The 23,324-nt window shown below is 27.2% G+C and overlaps 1 protein-coding gene across 2 annotated transcripts in view; it reads right to left on the bottom strand.

Annotated features, from left to right (window-relative positions):
* LOC129968673 (inositol-trisphosphate 3-kinase homolog) overlaps positions 1–23,324 on the bottom strand; it is a 200,064-nt gene that overhangs the window by 134,917 nt on the left and 41,823 nt on the right. Inside the window, exon 1 of one of the 2 annotated variants that reach the window (XM_056082804.1) lies at positions 16,897–16,995. The exons of the other annotated variant lie outside the window; for it this stretch is intronic. The gene's annotated coding sequence lies outside the window, so the exon portion shown is untranslated. Of the gene's footprint in view, positions 1–16,896; positions 16,996–23,324 lie in introns of those variants that run through there. 2 annotated transcript variants of the gene reach the window in all.

Here is a 23,324-nt window from a genome sequence, read left to right as displayed (position 1 = left end):
ATGATCGGCACAACAGAAATTGGGACAGCACTAGAAGAACCTGAAGATGGAGCTTTAATGGCCATTATCATCCATGGTCCAATTAACCTTCCGCAACAGGTATGCAACTTCATTTGAGTGAAGGTAACTAGATCCGAAACTCTTGCTATATTCACCAAGAAAGCTCAAACCTACTTACTTATACAGTAACTTCTCATCTATGTACTCATAATATCTTTTGAGACAAAAGGATAAGAGATATGTGTTACCGTCAATGTATGAAAGCCGGCATTCTATAGAATACGTAAGCATTTTTTTTTTTTTTTTTTTTTTGTAGAATGCCGAAAACTGGCAGGCAATGTTTAAAACTATTCAGCATTTCATGCGTTTCCCAAGCATTTTATCGAATGACAAACAGACAAAGTATGCAATACATTTCTGGTTTTTTTTAAAGAAGCCTATTTAAAAAATGCGGATTAGATTATAGTCAACATGGAATTAAGCTAATATGACGATGTCTTGCTTACTCAAGAGATTTTTCATTTCTGCTACATATTGTACATGCTTAAAAGAAATTCAGTGATGACTATGCATAATTTCATACCTTCTATGACCATGCTAGCAAAGATGATGAAAATTATTTTTTGTCCATTCTTTGTTTCGAATGTAATAAAACAAAATAATCATAGCTGTTTAAATAATAGTGTTATCATCATCTTTTCCTTAGACTTTGCTATATTTTGAGCATTTATCATTTTAGAGAATGCCTAAGTATTACATATAATATCTAGAGAAACAGCATAATAATTCTCATAGTTCATACTTTGCCTAAAAGCGCTCAACATTCAGTAAAGTGTCTGAGTATTCTATTGAATGCTGGCATTTCATAAATTGCCAATAATAAATGCATATATAGATCTATGTATAATTGATAATCTGATACAAAATCAGCCGCTAAAAATTTCGAATAAAATTTGCATAGTCAGTGTTCATACTCTACAATACTAAACTGTAGATATAAAGTAAGTTCCTTTCAATGTTAAAAATAGAACATGTAATTAAAAAATAAATGCATTTGGCTAAAAAAAATATTCAGTACTATTCTATGAATCGATAGCAATTCCTTTTATATTCATATAATCATTTCTCAGATCTTTCAATTTCTGGTGACTATATTAACGGATGACTCATAATGAATGAGTCATTTTCTAAAGACTCGTTCATAAATGTTTCACTATAACTAGGGTTTTCTTGGTAAAGTCGATATTGAGACATCCACTTGATTAGTGTAATTTTGAACTACTGAGAAAAGTTTTAGTTTGGTTCAGAAATAAATCAGCATCATTTTTTTCTCAGAAAGACATTAACTAAGTAATTATCAAGTAATTAAAATAGAAACCTGCTTCACATGATAAAAAAAAGATATCAAAACTGTATTAAATAATATATTTATAAATCGAGTTCAAGAACATTAACCAGTTAACTGTTTTTGACGAGTATAATCGTCATGGAAAAAGTATAATATTTTGCGTTATGACGAGTTTATTTATCGGAAATAATAAGTAATAAACTAAATTTTTCTGACACAATTTAGATACGCATATTTAATAATGGGAGTAGGGCCGAATTAAACTATGAAGGGACCCTAAGTGATGCAAGTTTTGTCACTCCCCCCCCCTTTTCTTTCTCCTTTCAAAATAAATTAAGATATTTTTTTTATTAATTTCAATTTAATATTAAAATAAGGAATTTTTAAGCAATATTACGAAAAAACAAACATTAAGTATTTTAATAAATGTATTTAAAAAGAGAAATAACAAAAACTTTCATCGCTAGTTACCTTTCAGACAGTTGATTTCAGTATTTCTCATAAAAAAGGTTAATTCAAACAAACTGGCGAAAAAAGTACGAAACTTTTTTTCCGATGCTTTCTAAATACACAAATAAAAAGTGTACTTGAGTTCTTGATTTGCGAATCAGTCACCCTACTGAAAAAAAGTCCACATTGATATGCGAACAAATTCGAAGACATGAAAAAAATTAGGAATATTATTCTAAAAAATAAACGATACTTGCATTTTATTTGAACGTCTAAATATAAGACCTTATAAATCAAATGAAAGCACAAAATTAGATTACATTGAAAATACCCCCCCCCCCCATAAAAGTGTCTCGATGTCTTCGAGACACTGAAAGTTGCGGGATCCATATGCAATTGTCTACTTTGTTTATTAGATAATGCAGCCCTGAATGAGAGTATAAAGATGAGCATATGAATAAAGAAGTTAGTAATTTCCTTATATTATTGCTATCCTATTACCCTTCATTAACAATTGAGATATTTCCATTTATATTAATCCTTCATTCAATTCTGAGAATGATAAAAAAAATGCCAATTCACGCTTTTTAATTGGTGAATACTGGTTAATTGTAAAACTGAGATTATTTATAAACCATTAGAGGAAATTGAAAAGGAATAAGTATTTTAATATGCAGCAAAATAATTGCTATGCTTGCAAATAACATCTATTTTTAGAAATAGGAAGAATAATTCTAATATTTGAAAAAATCAATTATTTATAATTGCTGAAATAAAGAACTAGAACATATATTCTATTTATATTTATAATAGTGAATTAATAAATCAAGAAGAGTAGTTTTGTTCTGTTTTCAGCTAAAATACATATGTGAAAAAAATTTATCAAAGTGATATTGGTAAAGCATAAAATGATGATTCCAGAATCAGAAATCCTAACCTGCGGGTTGCCAAGATCTTGAATAAAAATTTGTAATTTCCCACAATTTGCAAAAATGTAATACAGGTTTAAAATTTTATTAAGCCATTAGAAATATTTTTTTATATAATAATATTTAGAAGTAAACAATCTTTTTCTTTACAATAATTCCTTTTTGGTATATAAAAATATATATTTAAATATATATAAAAATAACATTTTTTTTAAATAGACGTATGACGTTCGTCTGAAAAAATATCTATTGCCCTGAAGATTTAAAAAAAAAAAAAAAAAAAAAAAGGGCGCAATGCAAAAAAAAAGAAGAAAATTGTAACATCTGCTCTATATATCAAGACAAACTACGAATTATATTTCTTTCCTTTGGGTAATAAGGGTCAAATATCAAGCAATTTTTCGCCTAATTTCATTCTTATTGATTCTCAATTTCTTTTAAAATTCCTTCGTAAATGGTTTTCATTAATTATCTCATCTCTTAGATTTTCATTTTACTTATGAAATTCTATTTCCTGTCACTAATTAGATTCTATTCGGTTTACATCTTTTAGATTCTAATGCAACTTGACATTTAGTATTCCCTCCCTTAATTCGATGATTACAGAGACTGCAAAACAAGTTAAGAATTCGGTTGGCTTATTTATTCCGTAGAGATGTTTTTCAGGAAAATATATGCTTTCGTAGTGGAAATGATGAAGCATAAGTTTAATTATTATTGCAATACAATAAAAGTTTATTATTTTAAGATAATAAAAGCAATTATTTACAAAACTTTTATGTTTTCAAAAAAAGGTATTGAAACAGTTTCATTTGACCTTTTGTTTTTAACCATATATTTAATCAAATTTTATTTTCAGATTCATTGGTGCGAACTAATTAAAAAAAAATTTAACTTCAGAAAACTGAAAATTGATAAAAGATTTTTTTGAAACGTCAACCAAGTATTTCTTCAATTATGAAGGACAGGACCGCGGTCAGCGCACTCTGTTGATTGAAAAAGGAAGCAAAACCTTAAGCGAAAAAACAGCGAAGCAATAGTTCTTGTATGAAAACGTTAAGAAAATAATGAAATAAGCTGACAATGATTACTACATCATATATAGACAGATAATGGACAGAAAGAATACACATTTCGCCTTTGATTTTGGAATGAAAATGATTATACAGATACAATATTTGATTTCACAGAGGGTAAAAGATTTCCGAAGTTGATATTAGAAGTGAAAGTCAGAAACGAAATTTCTTTGGTATTATATGATTATGCTCAGTGATTGGTTCTCATTAAGTAGAAAAAAGGATTTGAATAGCTCTTAAGTAATAATAATTTTATTCCAATATGAATATTGGAGTATTTGCATGGATTTCATCAATTATATCATAGTAAATATTCCACGTTTGAAATAAATTGAATAAATCGAATGTTTTAAAATTTTGCAGGCGCTATTTTTAATATCAAAATTATAGTTATACGTACATTTATTGAAATTTAAAATTTTAGATTATATTCTGTGTGTTTATAATTCTCGATAAAAAATACTAAACTAAAAATATTTCATTTTTTCATTCTTCAAATATTTTTTTCATTTTTTCATATTTCATTTTTATATGAATTTCTATTACGCTTGCCGTAAAAAATTATTTGAATTTCTATCATTAGATTGTCATAATTAATATACTTTTTTTATTTTAAAAGTGTTTAAAAGAGCATTTTATATCAAATGCTCTTTTAAACACTTTTAAGAGAGCACTTAATATTTTCAATGCTCTTACAATTGAATGTTTCCCACTCAAAAAAGAGTGGGGAAACATTCTCAGGGGAATTTCCCAGTAGTGACTCACCATCTCGAAATAAAGAATGGAGAGGGGGGAGATATTAAGGAAATCGATGTGTAAGGAGCCTGCATTCCTTATCTTCACTCCAAAGCTCATCTCCACTCTCGGCGTCCCTTTGTGATATATTTCATGAAATTGGAGTAAATAATGAATTCCATATCATTGTTATTTTCGAAGGAACATTTTAAAATTTATAATTTAAAATGATAAAATGTATTCTGTCATTATTTTAACTAAGCAATATGATTAGTTATTAAAATAATCTTATTCATAACATACTTCTGGCTTGGAGATATTCATATATTTAAGAAGAAAAAAATTCCCACGAAAGTAAAAATCAAAATAGCGATTTCATATGGAATTTGTCTCAGGTAGTTTTTGGGGGTTTTGAAAAAATTTTTAATGATCTGTTTATCTTTTTAACGAGAACTATTTGCTTAGATTTAAAATTGTGCAGAATATATATTTTCTAATTAAATTTTGATAGTTGTAAGACACTCGAGTTGAAATCTATGTATGAAAATCCATAATTCATTCTAATTGATTAGATATTGTTTAAAAATATAAAATTGATTAAACTATTGTAATAAGAATTATTTAATTAAATTTTAATTAAAAAATTCGTTGGTTTCGTTGGATGAATAATTTGATCCTACTAATAATTAAACCTTTTTATTCAATTTGTTTAAATGCGCACAGTATATATTTTACTTCACATCTTGCAAATTTTAACTTTCAGGTTATATAAAATTATATTTTTGAGGAATTCTCCTATTTGAAAATTAATGTTCTTCAGTCCTAAAAATTTTAAATCAAACAACCTCTAATTGCATTTTTTTAAATTTAATTCTTATATTCCATTTTTACTAATTAAAAAACCCACATTCTTTGTAAAACTTGAATTTTAAAATGTTTTAAAAGAAATGTAATTCAAAACTACTATGATATATTTTTTTTTTGTTGATATGGCAGCATCAAGGACGCAAACATGTTTCAAGATATTACGTTTTTGACGTAGCACCTTCTTTCTAGTAAGCCGAACCTGCATAACTGATATGCTAACTGAAACTGATATACATTTCTTAAAATATTCAAATACAACCTGACTTTCTAATGAGATAAGCTGATAGATAATAAAAACAATATGCTTCATATTCAGAATTCCTGAAAAATGATATTGCCATTTAAGCAGTGGAGTGAGATTATCAAAATGACTGCATAATCAGACTCATGTAATTAGAAAATTATAATACAATTGTAAATTAGAATTATATAATTATCTTGAGAACTTTTATCTGTTTTACTGAAAAAATTTCACTACAATTATCACAATAATCAGCTAAAAGTGGTAGATTATTTTCTAAATTAAGCGAATAAAAAGAAGAACTGTTTTCAATGGAAATACCTGTTAATGATATACCATTTGCACAAGAACAATTTGTTCTTCAAAAAGAACTAATTTTTACACTTAACAAGTCTATTTATAACATTGTGATAAAGTTTTAATTGTTTTATTGCTTTTTCAGATAAGCCCTCACAGACAAATTCAGTACTAGTATCACAGTAATCAGCTGAAAATGGTAACTTATTTTCTAAATTAAGTGAATAAAAACAAAGACTTTTATCAATAGAAATATCTGTTGATGATATTCCATTTGCACAAGATCAATGTGTTTTCTTTTAAATACTTTTTTCACCTATTTTATTATAAGGAAGTTTCAAATGGTTCATTGCATTTCAGACGTGCACTCACAGACGTTTATTTATTATCTTACTAACAGAATTTATTACTAAATATATAACAAACTTGATTAAAATAGAACTTATTTTTAAATTTGTTTTCTGCAAATTATATGTTGCCACAAAATTAAGATTTTTTTTTTTTTTTTTTTGAAATTGAAAGTTAAAAGTAAACATGCTTTTCAATGAGGTGAATACAAAATGCGCGAATTCTTAGATTTGACTTTCTTCTTTCGCCGATACATGAATCTTGCAATGAGTAACATAAAATATTTTTTATTCTTAGAATGAGTAAGGAATTAAGTCACGTGGTCCATTGACGTCAATAGTTAGAGGGGTCAGGCAGAGGTCGATTGTTCTCAAGACTTCGATGTGAATCATGCCACCGTAGTTTTTCAGGTTTCAGTGCATTTCAAAGAGAAAAATAGGATATATCAGACCATTTGCAAAATTTATGACATTCCGCATATGTGAGGACTGCAAATTTTTATTCTATCCACACATGGGATTTTGAGAAGTGGCTGCTTTCAATGAATAAGTGATTTCTGAAACCAAATCGATTAACATAAGCCGCTCATTCTAAATAGAGCTATTTAAGCGAAGTCTTATTTACTATCATTCCTTTTTTAAACATCATATTTAGATATTGATTTTGTAACCAATTTTGCACAAATGATTACAAAATCCTGATAGTTACTCTAAAATTGAACAGGAAGGAGAAGGAGATGTTATATCTAAACTCTTAATTAAGAAAGCGAATCTTAAATTAATTGCACAAAAATTGGAAACATGACAATATATGCTCATGATTATATTGTAAATAAATAAAAAAAATTGGTTTGATATATTTTTACTCAAGAAACGAAAATTTCCTAAGTACTTATTCAAATCTCCTAAAAACCTAGTTCATAATTATCCAACAAACTAGTTCACTGAAGGTGACTAAAAGTATGTAATATTAAACCCATGTCTAAGTTTTTTCAAATATTTTGTTTTTAGGAAAATTACACCTTTCTTATGTTTTTCTGAATTGAAACTGACAATCACAAATATAGAAAGCTTCTCTAGTATATCGCCCATTTGATAAAAAGTGATATTTATTTAAAGCAGAAATTAATGAAAACGTCCAAATTCCTCTGGAATGTTTTATTTTCTATCAAAAAATATACCAATTAAAATTAAAATTTATTCTGTTATCTTTTATCAAAAGAAAACATTCTTTTAATACCAATTTATACAATTATGTTTGAAAAGCATGTTTAAAACAAAAATATTTAAATCTGTCAAATGTTGATGCTTTATATATCCAAAATATCCTTAACATTCAGATTGAAAAATCATTCAATTAATAAATTATATTATCTCCGCCGCTTCTCTTTTGATTTGGCAATTTATAAAATGTAGCAAACACACGGGCAAAAAAAAAAAAAAAAAAAAAAAATTAAGTAATTAGTGGCAGATTTAGGTATTATGCGACCCTTGCAGTGAACATCACGAGGCCCTTATTTTTGATCAATTTATTTTCACATTTGAGTACATTTTAAATTTAATCAATTGTTAATCATTTATTTCGGATTATTTTTAATTTTAGTAACTTAGTAAAAATATTTTTTTTCTATATTATGACTGATTGCATCCACATTTGGACACAATCTAATTTAAACAGATGATTGGTTTTTATCAGTATCGTTAAAACTATGATAACGAAATGAGACAAATACGACGTAGACCAACTAACTGTATTTGACAAAATGTTAATACTGCCCTTATATTTTGTAAAACAATGAATTTATATTTTTTACAAATTTATATATTTGGCAAATAGGTAATAGGAATGTTTACAATTATCCTACCTGCCCACCTGCAGTATATAGTTGTCTACTCGGAAATCCAATTTTAGAAGGGGATTGCGTAAATTAACTGGCTAAGCATTGTGAGAATGGGGCAACAGTAAATTAAAAAGTGAATAAATAAATAAAATCTTAAATTTTAATATAAGAAAGGAATAAATACAATATTTATTTTTATATAAATAGTAATACTTAGTTTATAATACATTAGTACTTACAAGTATTAAATTGAAAGAAAAATAATTATTATTTCTTCACTTTTAAGTTAGTTTTTATATGTAAACCAAGAAATATTGGAAATAAATTTGCTAGATTTTATAATCTTATCAAATGTTCAAAGCCAAAAGGTAACACGGGGCGGGACTCTAGTCCAGGTTCCAGCATACGCCCTTATGATCGATTTTTTTTTTTTTGTTTCAGTTTAAAACAGAATAACAGTGTGTTGACATTAAATAAAAATTAAACTGATTTATTTGAAAAAAAGAATATATATAATATATATATATATATATATATATATATATATATATATATATATATATATAATTTCTATGAATCCTTTAAGCAAGGATCCCACAATCTATCCCGTTTTGTAAAAACCAGTGGATTATGAGAGTATCAAGGAATGTTATACAGAATTAATACTTTTTACACAGAAAATGCTTATTCACGTTATGACATTACATGCATTTTCTTTTGAACAAAACTCAATAATTTCAAACCTAATTGAAATTTATAAACTAGAAATTATTAGAAGCTTTTACTATTTTATCTATTTCTATCTTACCTATATCTCACAAAATTACTTTACATTGTAGATATAATGCAATTAAACTAAAGATTTAGCGAAGTTAATTATACAAATAAATGTTATATAATCAATTAAAATATTAATGAAAATTTTACAAACTTTTGTTTGATATATTAAATTAGAAACTTGAATAGCTCAATAATGAAATGATACACTTATATAAAAATACTGAACTGATTATAAAGCAGATAATATACTCAAATAAAAACCAAAACCACAATTATAGATTATGAAACATAAGAAGAAAATCACTTCAATTAGTTTGATGTCCTTATTATAACAGCATTTGCTTTCAAAACGGAAATATTGATCAGTTATCTACAAAAAGTAACAAATTATTTCTCATCTCTATAGAATGAGATACATTTTTACCATTTAATTATTCATAATTAAATGTAAAGTAAAAATGTTCATAAACGTTTCGTTCAGTTGAAAGAGTTAAATCTCCACGTGTTTTGTCTCAAGCTCTACATGTACTATGCTTCCTACATTGATGAGTCAAAAACCTTGAAAACGCAAGTATTTCCAGATTCACCCACTGGTCGCAAATTCATGCTGAAGGCATACATCTTCGCGCTGGGAAGATCCGAAGCGATGGCACAGTGCGTGTGACCTTATAAAAGCTCGACTGACGTCAATAGTAATTGTGTCGGGTCACGGGACTGTTTTAATAACAGTTTACAGATGAAATATTTAGTCTGTACCGAGAAAAAAAATGAAGTTCTAATTTCAGAAACCAACTCACGCATGCCTACAGATGGGAGAAATTAGCTAAAACGATGCTTATCAAACCACAAGTGATGAGATAAAAAGCTAAATAAGTTTTCTGTTAAAGGATACGTGCTCCTTATGCAATGAAAATAAAATGTAAAATTCGGAAATGCATGTTAAGGAAGAAACTTTTCTTATAGTAAAAATATGAATTAAATTCATTATAGCTTATTTTTAAGAAATGCGTGGATAAAAAATAATACATAGCAAAATGTCTACTAAAAGCTGTATGAGAAAGTAACAATAAAAGGTTGTCTAGACATTAACTGTGAAGACACAAAATACACTATGAATATTGTTAATATAAACTAAGTAATTAGATTTATTTCGACAAAAAACAGTAAACTTTCGATTTTCCAAAGGTGTATTATCCGCTTTTCGGATTATAATGGTTGTTAATCCCAAAATGCCATTAAATATTTTAATCAAATTATAAAAAAAATTTTTATAAAGCATATGTAAACGACCAACAGATTTTTACAAAGAAAAAATTAAAGCAACAAACTTGCAAGAAAAGAATTAAGTTCTACGTACATATAGAAATTTCAATCGTAAATAAAAAATTTGCAAAAGCATTCTGTTGTTGATTATTGACCATCAACAATAGAATGTTGTTGTTGGTCATTGATTATTATGGGTTATTGTTGATTATTTCCATCATTTTGCAAACTATCCAGGTTTCCGTAGTTGGCATACCATCTGATTTTACGGATGGTATGCCAACTACGGATATAGTACGGATATACTTTAATATACTTCGATTTACTTAATCTATACTTATAATAAAGCTCAATGTGTGTGTGTGTGTGTGTTGGCGCTCTACAGGCCAGACCGTTTGACATACAGCTACCACATTTGGTACATGTATACCTTGGAGGTTGGGAATGTGCACCTGGGGTCCCTTTTTTTGAATTTTTAATTAGAATTTTAATTATTAATTAAAAACTAACTTTCCCGCCAAAAAAATCTTCCATTTTTCCCCACCGCCAACTTTTCCGCCAAAAAAATCTTCCATTATCCCCAGCGCCAAACGAGAAAGGCTTCAGTTTTTTTTTTTTCTCCCAACAGTAATGAGGCTAGGGTTAAAATTTTTCGGCGGATTATTTCAATCGGTTCTGTTTATTTTCTTAATGTTTGATGCATTTAAAATTAAACATTGTTAATGAATCGATCCTTCAGATTCATTCTGAAGTACTTTTGAATTAAAACAAAACAGAATAAAGGAAATTAAAAATTTCTAATCCGCATAGCGTTACCCCAACTGGCGTAGAAAAAATCACGTATTTCCGTTACGTAACCGGCGAAGAAAATTCACGCATGCGCATTCTGTTCTGATTGTTGCCATGACAACGTTATCAATGGGCGATTTAAATTATTTTTGGGTTAGTTGCATGCTTTTGTAAGTAAATTGTATTTATGTTAGTTATATATTTTTTATATATGCTTATAGTTTTAAGTACATCGTTTTTTAAGTAGTTTTTTTAAAACCTGTTTTCAACCGTTTATTTTAAACGATTCGTTTTATTTTCTTAGTGTTTGATGCATTTAAATTTAAACATTGTTAATGAATCGATCTGCTCATAATGAATCTAAGAAAATTTTGTTGACCAACTCTTGAGATATTACATAAATTAAAAAAGATATTCTTTAGTGCCCATAAAGTTTAAACGCTGAGTGACTCTATTTTCAGTAATCAGATTATAAAAAAATGCTTTGTTTCAGTAAAAAATATTATTATATTAATTGAAGATAAATTCTTTCCACTTTAATTTAAAGCATAAATTCTACGGGTGCTAACAGAAAATGAGAGAGATACATATTACGTTATGACTGAAGGCCTTTATAATATTATGAATGAATTATATGATAATCAAAATTTGAAGTTTTAAAATATTTTGATGAAGAAGCTATTAAAGTAGAAATTGCATAAAATATTTAATTATTAAAATTTTAACGAACATTAAGATTGGCGAACCGGCTGGTCGCCAAAGGCGGCTAGTATTTCTATAAATTAACCCAAATCTATCACCGATATTGATATCGAATTCGTTCTGACAATTCTTTTAATTTTACCATTTGCTATTGATATGATAAGAAATTACATATTTATAAATGGAAGGGAATGGTATATACTTACTACATTTGTTTACAAACATTTATTATAAAAAAGAAAATAAATAATGATCTAAATTTCCAGCTTTGCTGTCTGTCAAATATTGTCAAGCTATGCCAAAATTATAGAAATATTTAACATTATCGTTTCTTTCTATATATCTGAAAGAAAGTATTAAGAAATCTGAATTCTCATTTATTGTAAAAAGAGAGAGAAAGACACTGCGAGAAAAATTAAAACTATCAAACAAAATTCGGAAATAATCCGTTATATTCATGAGATTTGAGTGAAAGAATGAGATTTTCTAGATAGTATTTATATAAATTAGTAATTTTATCAAGCAAGCTTCTGTTTTTGAAGCATTGAAGAAATTATTATTGTAAAAATATGGAATTGGTATAATAAATTTGCATTCTTTTAATTTAAAATATAGAATTCTACTACTATAGAACGCAGGCTTCATTAGTGAAACATGTATTTCATTTCCTTAAATAATAAAAAAGTATATACAGAATGATACTTTTAAATTATATAACGGGTGATTATTTAAAAAAGACTTTGTTGGAGTATGATTAGGTAAAAAATGGAATAAAATTTTGGGTAGATATTATATGGGATACGCTCAAGAATAATGTGAAAAAGACACATTACGAATTAAGTTACAGTCAAAGTTTAAGTTACACTCAAAGTTAAATTTACAGTGAAGATTTCTTAAATTTTCAGACGGTAGCATCTATATTTTTCACAGAAAATATAATTCTTAAAATGGAGTTGTGACAGTATTTTCTGCATGAAAAACGGCGTAAGATGGAGTTTAAAAAAAGTACTTTGTTGATATTATCTCCCGACTTTTCATGCTCCCTGATCCCAAGGTCAACCGATTTATTTTCCAACAGATTTCTGACTGTGGGAAAGTCTAAATTTCAATGTATGCACATCGAATCCAACAACTGTATGTAATTTGATGCAGTTAGTCATCCAATAAAAAAAACTAATACGATGCCATTCAATGCGAGATTCAAAAGATTCCCTTTTCCACGATATTACGCACTGTAGTAATATGCACTACATGCTGCATGCAAATTGTCATAATGCATGAGAATAGGCATGACTAAAATATGTGAAACAGAAAAATGTGTGCTTTACTATTTATTGCTTCTCGATCTTTTGTTGGTTATTTTCGTATTTTTTCTTTATCTAGCTTAACAATTTTTCGAGCTAAAAATACCAACGTAACTCCGTTTTAAGGTTTGCCTTTTTTTACTTTAAAGATCACGCTTCAATGAAAAAAGTAGGTTTTGTGTTTTGAAAAAAAGACATTCATATAATCTATAATTTGTTTTGGAATTAGACACGCATAAAATCAGAAATAGAGGAGAGACATTTCCTTCCTGTATAAGCATGTGGGATAATCTAAATGACGGTCATCATGATAGCATAAAAGAAGGGGTCAGAACAAGAATCCAAGGGTCATCATCACTGACCAGAGTACAACTCTTCTAGTAAGAAGAACTTTTTTTCATCAGAGTGGAGATAACTTAATTACACAGCATTAATTTAGCTCCAGGTCTAGTCTAATTACTTATATGGTCATTATAAAAACATATATGTAGTGTTCTTCAAAGAACGGCAAAATATAAAGGATAATTCAAAATTTGTTGGATAAAATTAAAGAGTAGGTTAGGCGTACTAAAATAATCCATTTTTTTACAATAAAGTAACAGGAGTCTCTTTTACAGTATATCAATAAAAAAAAGAATATTCCAAAAAGTGGATCTAGATTATAGTAAAGCAAACACTGCTTTAATTGAATGCAAATTTATAACAGCATATCATTACAGTTGTATTAATAATACTAAGCGAATGGAGTATAGATTCAAACGGTAAGTTCTTTAAATACTTATTTTAAGTATTCCAAAGGTTTTTGTTGATACTATACCCTACATTTCCTTGCATCCATTACGCTGCGCAAGATCTAGAATGTTTTAACTCATGCAATTCCGCTGTTGTACTACTGTGAATTGAATCTGTGTACCACGCTTTATCTGGTGTATCCTCATTTTGCATTTTTTATCTCATGTTTTGCAGTGAAAATTATTTGTTTCTGTTTGCCTCACCAAATCTTTTTATTTTCCTAATGACTTTTGAATCACCGTATTTATCAAAAATAATTGAAACGGTAATAAAACCAAAGGAGAGAATATTTAAAAAAAAATTAAACAATATATATAATTATTGGAAATAACAGTTAATCAAAATTAAATCTGAACCTGTTGTTGTATTTATTTAATCTGATAAACAGAAGGTAATTACTAATTCATGAAGATTTATCTAAATAAAAATCTTGGATTTTAAAAGTATTCTTCTATTTATCACACCTTTTCCTTCGGCTAATGTAGTTGCTTTACATTTGCTCAGAATTAAAATCAAGCTTCTTGAAGTAATATGCTAAATAAGGAACACCCTTTTCTCCTTTCAGTATCGAATATCAGCACTGAGGAAACAATGAAAGGCTATTGTTTAGTTTTAAAAAGTTGATTATTCAAAAAATACTTCTGGGTAACAAACTCGAATATCCACTGAAAAGACAGATTTACTAAACTGAAAAATGGAAATCATATTTGTTTTGAAGCAATATCAATTTTGTATGTCAAACTTCTATAACATCAAAAAAATTTATAAAAAAAATTTTAATTTTATTTTTAAAATTTTAAAAGAAACAAGTGATGTTTCTGATTAATATAGAACTGATTTTATAAAATCACGATAGATTTTATTTTAACCGTTATGATATTATTATCTTTAAAAATGTATCAATTCTTAAGTGGTTCATTATTTTTATTAGTAAGAAGTTAAAGCATTCTCTGTCAAAACATTTTTATGGCCTAAAGTTACCTATTTTTTCGAGAAGAATTTGAGCAAAACGTTCTAATATGGAGAAAAGTTTTATCTCGCATTATGTTTGGTCATTAACAAGTTTCATTCAAAGGAAAAAAATATTTCTTAGCATGGTTTTGAAAGTGATTTTTATATGAAGAAAGTTTGATGATTTGCAAATAAATTCCAGATTTATAATTTCATATTCAATAACATGGATATATAATTAGACACATAAAAACAATCTAATAAGTTTTATCAAGAAAACTTTTTCATAGCTTCAGTTATCAGAAAAAATATTAAAAATTTCTAAATACAGCAAAGCACTGATGATATATTTCTCATTTATACAACATTTCTTTACATTCCCGATTCATTCCATCATCATAATGACAAAGTACTTCGTTTATACGACCAATACATCGGCTATACGTCGTTTGCTCCATAAACGAACAGTATATAAATTATGATATCAGTATCTTGATACAATTAGTGAATTAATAGAAAATAAATTATCTGGTGCTAGTTTAAACCATGATGAAGAATAATAAGAAGTTATTGCAATTTCTTTATCGACGCAAGGAATTCCAAAAGAAAAATTCTGAAATTAATTTACCATTCAAAAAATACTAGTGAAAAAACATACAATGAATTGAACTACGATTTCTTTAAAAGTCGTTATTTAAACGAAACTTTTTGAAATAAGTTAAAACATTTTTCAAACGAAGAGAATTTTGCATGCTACATCATAATAAAACATTATTCTGCGCTTAAATAGCAAAAAAAAAAAAAAAAAGAAAAAAAAAAAAAAAAAACCACGCTACTCCCCCCCCCCCCGGAATATAGCAGAAAATAGATCAATTTTCAAACCGCAAAAATAAAAATATATGCATTTGGAGGATTGATTCTTAACATTCAGATAATCAGTAAGCCAGAAAACAATTAAAGGTATTTTTAATTACATTGATTACTACCTGAATTCTATTTGCATGCACATAATTCGATAATTTAAAGAATATATAATTAATAGGGCAATAAAGATGTGTATTTTGTGTTAAATACTATATTAAAAATTTGACTTTAGTTTTCTATACTTTGTAAGGAATTAAAATTGAAAAAAAACTTTAAAATTATAAGCTTAAAATGAATTTAAAATAGTAGAGTTAAATTTGCAATAATCAGTTATTTATTAAAATTTTGATTACATGTCGTTTCATTTATTTGTTCTTTTACATCGTTATTATCATTACTTCATTAAAGCACTATTATCAGGATGCTGCTTTAATACATGAATTTAAATACAATAAAAGAAAGCTAAAATCAAATTAAAAACATATAAAAATGAAACATTATCACTTACTGTCATATCTCTTTAAATATAAAAATCAACATAAACAAAGAATTCAAACTCTAGTTCTTTCAGAAACATGTTCAATAAAATTCAACGAAATATTTTTATTTATTATAATCGCATCAGTACCCTCGAGAATATTTAAACTACATACGAAAGTTATTTACATCATATTCTTACACGTATCTCTACATTATGATATATAATTCACATTGTCGCCAAGAATTTATTGTATTTAAAGAATATAAGCCGATTGTGACTATCGTAAAGCTTTATATTGATGTTTTGATAATTTTTGTGAAGAAATCAGGAAAAAATATAATTCAAGGATAAAATTTATAGATCAGACTTTTCTAAAGATTTAAGAAAAGAATTTCATAAGCATTTTTCTTTATTCCAATTCATGATTTAAATTATAATTTTATATATCTTTAATATAAGCTTCCAACTAGTGAAAAATTTAGGTAAGAAACTACAATTTAAAATTTTCAATTTTGGAAATAAAAGGGGTATACAAATTCAAAATTTAGCATTCGATTTTCTATTAAAGAATTATAGTTCTGAACTCGAAATATTTATCTCTTTTAAAACTTATAACTATTTTTTCCACTTTCATCGGAAAACTCTTTTTATTTTGATTTCAGATTTCGGATTTGTAAACGATTCATAAGAAATCAAAAAAAGACATAAGCATCAGATAGACTGCAAGGAAATGAACATAAAATAAGTAATTAAGTTCAAACTTAAATTTTTAGTCTATACTGAAAAATTACGAAAACACTACTAAAGAGAATTTTCTTAAGAAAATAAATAATTTTTACCAGGCCTGCTGATTAAATGAAAACACGTTCAGTCAACAAATACGTGACATTTGCAAAATATAAACGCCGCTAAAGACAGCGATGAGCTTTAGCGGCGTAACAATTGATTGACGTCTTGCCTCATTAAAAAAAGCCGTAAATTGGCGCACAAAAGGAAAAAAGAAAAAATGTTTGAGAAGTTTATTGAATGATGCGTGGTGACATCTAGCGCAGTTTTTAAGAACTTCCCTTGAAAATTATTTTTGTTTTTTTATCAAACTTTTCTGGCAAACGAAATTTAATAATCAGTTCATATTATTATAATAATTATATCAATTTGTAAAGATTATGGGATTTTTTTAAAAACTGTATTTATAACTAAATGAAATTAGAAGAAATGTGAGTAAAATTTGCTTAGTTGCGAAATGGCAAATATTAAAATACTTTTTGTGGGGAAAAAAAATCATTTTAAATGTTCTATTTTGTTTATGTGCATACAATGGATCCTAATATAATTCTTGCAGTTATTTAAAAATGAATTTTATAAAGATTAATTCTTCTGTGTATGATCATTTTCATATCTAAGCTATTCGCCTTTTAATATATAAATATAAGGATTCTTGATTTCCTTACTTGATATTCCACCCCGAAATTTCCAAAAAATCGCAGAAACATAAGAGTCATTCACATTGTCCCTCTATGTGTGTGTACCAAATATTTGCTAAATATCATTATTTCTCACTTACACCGATATTCAACTTGTACCAATAATTAATATTGCATAAAAATTATTTTGTTAAATTAAGGGAAACCTACAGTATTTTAAATATTACTTTATCATTAGAACGTATTAAGATATGCATCAAAACAAGAGAAATCTTAATAACAGCACAAATAAAGTGTTGAACTTAAATCAAACATTCTAAATGAGAAAAGAAAATATTACAAATAATGATAAATTTACACAATATATATATATATATATCCTACAGAATCAAGATACTGTCTTGACAAATTCTTTTCTAAAACAATATAAGTTCAGAATATCTTTCCTGGCTTATATCTTTCCTTGGTTTCTGCATTTCTAAACGGTTCGCTGCACTGCTCTCATCATGAGTTGGACAAAGAAATTCGACAAAAGATAAAAATTAGACTATTTCCCAGATGTTGTGAAGAATAAAAATCGTTAAAGAATTTCCAAGCGTACTTCTTCAAATCAAGTTTTAAACACATATACGCATGCACACACATGTACAAACATATATTCAACTGCGGATGTAGTAAATCTTAGTACATTCGAAACAAAATTCTTTCGTGAGCGAGAATAAAAGAAAGAAAGAAAGAAGAAAATCGAATTCACTAAAATCGTGAAATTAGAGCAAATACCCATGACAGACATATCAAACTTACTCAAACAACACGCATTGTGACTGGCATGGGATGACTAATCTGAAGATTTCAATACGTTAAAAATAATTTTAGGAAAGAAAAATAATATTCGAAATGAAATACAATAGTACAAGCAAAACAATAACTGTTTTTTTTAATGCTCAGTAAAAGAAATGTCTGCTAACAGAATAATCCACATTTGTGCCATGCTATTTCTAATGAGGGAAATCCAAGTTGCATTGTACTAAGTAGGAAATAGCTTAATCTATACTTATATAAAGCTCAATGATACATACACATACATACACATTTAGTTTTATATAAGTATAGATAAGCAAAGCTGAATCATTCATGCAGTCAAAACAAATCTTGGGTTTTCATGATATGAATGAATGAATTAACATAATAATTAAGTTTTAATATGAAGTTGTCTACAGTCGGAAGGAAAACTACGGATAACCAAATGCATCATAGCATATAAATAAGCAATTAAATATTTTTCAGATAACTATCTCTCGAAACCAGCCTTAATGAAGATTGATGAATAGGCATAAATTTTAAAAATACGATGCATTATTTCTACAGATGGAGATATTTTTCTGATTATAATATGTTTAGCAAAACGGCTTTTAATTATTGATTTTTTAAACGAGCGTTAACTGCTGTCCAGGAGAGTCAATGAAATGTAAAACTTAATTAATTCAGATGCAAGAAAAAATTAAAGATAAACAAAAAATATTCCAAAATTTAAATAATGTATATCAGAAATTGCAAATATTCTAATTTTTTGATTATATAAAACATACATTAAAAATGCAATTAAAATAATAATGATATATTTAATTACTCAATTAAAATAATTAAAATTTTCATAACACCTTGTAGTTTGACATTAGTTAATAAAAGTACTGTATTTTTTAGAGTTAGGAACCATTATTAACTGGGATAATCTTGAATTTGCCCAGTTTTTCATTTATCGATAAATAACTCAGATTACAAAATTTAGCAAGTTATTAGGTTCAGTTAGGATACTTGAGATTGAATTATTCATATTCTTCGATTTAAAATTATTATTAAAGATATAAAATAGTTCTATTATATATGTGTCCATGTTATAGAGGACTCATTAAACAATGACTATTTTCCAAATTATTAATTAACTAGTCTCAGTTATAGCGATTCTTAAAATTACCCCGGTGTGCTCTCAGTTACTCTAGAAAATAAAGAAAGGAAAATCTATTTCAGATTCATAATCGATAGTAATCAGTATTATGGACCGATGGAACCGATTTGAATATAATTTACTTGAAATGATGAGAAATTACAGCTTATTGCTTTGGAATTTACAGGGTGTTTATAAAGTCCCGGACCCATTTTGATGTTTAATAACTCGCAAAATAATAAAGATATAAACAAACTTATGGCATTTATTGATGGAATAACTCATATATTTTCCTTTTCAGGTTTGAATATTTTTACTTTTGTAAATATCGTCTGCACGTGTGGTTAATTTCAGATAATTTCATTTTCCAGTCTAAATATCTGTACTTTTCTAAATATTGTCTGATTATTAATTGCATTTTTCTCTCTTTTGTTTTTCGCAACTATTGCAATGTTATGTTTACTTTTGATGTGTTTGTTCTATGTAGTACTTTTGTATGTGATGTTTTATTCGAGCGGATATTAAGGAGAATGCATACACCACAAGAGAAAGCACAGATTTTATGGTGGTTCATAGAAATGAAATCGATAGTGCAAGCACAGAGAAATTTCAGAAGAATTTACCAAAAAGATCCTCCATCCAAAAACAGCAAGTTGCGGTGGAAAAAGAATTTTCTAGAAATTGGAAGTATCGAAGATAAGAAACGTTCCAGACGTCCTTGTACAAGTGATTTTGATGTTGAGCGTGTCAGAGAGACATTTTTACACAATCCTAGAATATCTGTGAGATCAGCGGCAACAGAATTGGATATCCCAATTTCAACGGTGTACAGGGTTATTAAGAAAAAATTAAGACTGCATGCATACAAAGTTCAAATTGTTCAAGTTTTGGAACCGAACGATAGGCCTAGGAGGATGGCCTTTGCAACAGATATGCTAAGGAGGATAGAAGATGCTGCTGATTTTCTGAAGAGCATAATGTTCTCCGATGAAGCATCCTTCCATGTTTCTGGCATTGTTAATCGCCATAATGTGCGCAAATGGCTCTGTGGATGCCGACATGCTTGTCGCTACCTGGCGTAAAATTGACTATCGACTTGATATTCTCCGTGCGACGAAGGGGGCACACGTGGAAGATCATTGACAAGGATCATGAAACTTTTTGAGTCTATTTAACCATTTATGTTATTAATTTAAATCTATCTTTATTATTTTATGAGTTATTAAACATCAAAATGGGTCCGGGACTTTATAAACACCCTGTATTTCACCTGCCTTTCCCAACTATACCAAAACACTGACTTTTAACTATTTTTCAATAAAAAGATATTTATTTCATGGAATATCAAATAAAAACTATCATAACTTTCAAGTAATTTATACTTAATAATCTCCAATTATGTGAGTGAAAATCGGAGAACGAGCCTTTATAAAAGCAGATCTAATTGAATGCTAAGAGACACAAGAAGGAAATATCTCAGATATAGAAATACACTTGAAAATAAATAAGTACTTATATTTTAATTTAGCAATAGAAAATAGATCTTTCCTTTCAAGTAGAATTTACAATTTCCTATTAAACTCATTTTTTTGCCGACATTTACGCTACGTGAGTAAGTCTATTTAAGCAATAATCTCTGGTAGAATAACTATGATCTAACTCTCAAAGAACGTATTTCCATTTTGGTTTCTTCAATGTAATCAATTAAAATATACATATTTGCTGAGAAATCAACCATGGAAGTTTAGATATAAGTTATTTCCTCCATCTCCACAACCTCCATTTTTTTTTATTGAAAATAATCAAAATCATCATTTTTAGATTCCTTTTTTCAGCATCACATGCTTTTCTTCTTCGACAACAATTTCCTTGCTTTCTTAAATACTTGACTTATATACTTATATACTTATATACATCATCAAATTGTTATTAATTATCAACTTTCATTCGTGACAGGTAATCGCATGATAATTCTCAGTATCAGGATATGAAGTTTATCAACGAGCTGTTGTAAATCTTAAAGAAAACTTTTTCTTATATTCATAGCCTAGAATCTGGCAAAGAAGACTTTCTAGTATTTATTCCGTAAAGGACTAAAAAGATAGAAAATAGCAATTCGTTAGTAGACGAATTATCACAGACAAAATATAATAAAAAACATAAGGAAAGTCATTATTGTGTTTAAGCAGAGAATTACTTCGAACGTGCACCTAAATAACAATACTGCAATTACACTAATTACTCTTTATCAGGAGAAAAGGTAATGTATAAAATCTTTTTCGTTGTTATTGCAGAAAAACAAAATAATCGAGTCAATTTTTAAGTATATATAATTAACTGATCTAAGTATATATATAAATAACAGATCTATATAAATTTTTTTATGCTGTTAACCCTTTAAAGAGCCATTTTTTTCTAGTCATATTATGTTAAAATATTTTTAGGCTTGAAATTAGAATAAGAAAAGGGATTCATTTAATTTGATTAATTAATTAATTTGGTTAATTAATAATTAAGTAACAAATCAAGACTCATCATTTTGTGTAAGATAAAGAACTGAAGCATCTATGTTTTTGTCTTTGCAAAAAAAAAATTGTCAGAACTTACGTCAACCTATATAATTTCATACAAATATTGATAAATTTGGTGGGAAGCATACTTCCCACGGCCCTAGAAAGGGTTAATATGAAGACAAATATTTCTAAAAAGATTGAGCTATCCAAAAAAGTATTTATAACAGAATAGAAACAAAATACTGCACTGATACAAATATAATTTACTGTAATGATAAGATTCAGCATTCAAATCTGGATTTTTTTTTAAGAATTTAAATCAAGGGGAAAATAAAATAAATTCTTGCACACCTAAGAAAAGGCGAGTTTTCGATTTTCCTTTGTTAACTTTCATTTAGAATGGAAGATTTAGCAGGTTATTTTTGAAAGTGAGAAATTTCAGAGTTTGTTTTCCTATGAGTAAGATAATTTTTTTTTTAATTATCAATTACTTTGTTTTGGAAATAAGATTTATGTAAGAAAAAAAATATTTTCAAAAATGTTTGTTTCATATATAAAATTGCATCTTCAATTCAGGTTTATTTATTTTTTTTTTTGACTCTTTTAGATTTTATAAAATAATAAATGTAAAGAAGATTTTATTCCTACACACTACTGAATATTTTTTTTAAAATACTGATTTTTTAAATTATAGTTATTCATATAATTTTTTTGATGATGAAAATTTAAATCAATCTCTTTAATACATGAAAGTACATTGTTTGTATACTTTATATTTACATTATTAACCGGAAACGAAAATTGCAGACAGAAAACGATTCTATGTTATATTATTTTTATTGACAGATGTTAAAAATGCAACAAGAAACTGAAGAACTATAATGATTCAGTTGGGAAATCACCGTTGTAAATTGTTCTGATTCTACAGAGCATAGATTATTCTGATTCTATAAAAGATCTGATTCTATAGAGTAATTCCTAATGTATAGGAATTCAGAAATAATTTTAAAAAGACATTCCGATATAATCGATTTAAGTCGATTCGACGAGAAGAAAATTTTACGCTTTGGAAAATTTTTCTTTACCGGTATTTCAATTTCATTGCTTTACACAGTGCGCAATAAGAATAATAAATAAAATAAAATAATTTCATTGAATTGTGAATAATGCAGATAGTTCTTCAACAATTTCAGATAAATGAAAAGATTGATTAGTTTCAGATGAATAATTGTTATATAACATATTATCATTTCTTCTTCCATCATAGTTTTACTTTTACATTGATAATAAATACAATGATACTTTTACAATGCCTTATGTTTCGTATAGAAAATGTTATCAAAATATCACTGTCTTATAAGCTTTTAACATAGGCTATACCTTTT

This window comes from Argiope bruennichi, chromosome 5 (genome assembly GCF_947563725.1).
Source record: "Argiope bruennichi chromosome 5, qqArgBrue1.1, whole genome shotgun sequence".
In the NCBI taxonomy this organism is placed as follows: Eukaryota; Metazoa; Arthropoda; class Arachnida; order Araneae; family Araneidae; genus Argiope; species Argiope bruennichi.
The sequence above is the reverse complement of the archived record's forward strand: the minus strand, read 5'-3'. Positions and strand labels throughout refer to the sequence as shown.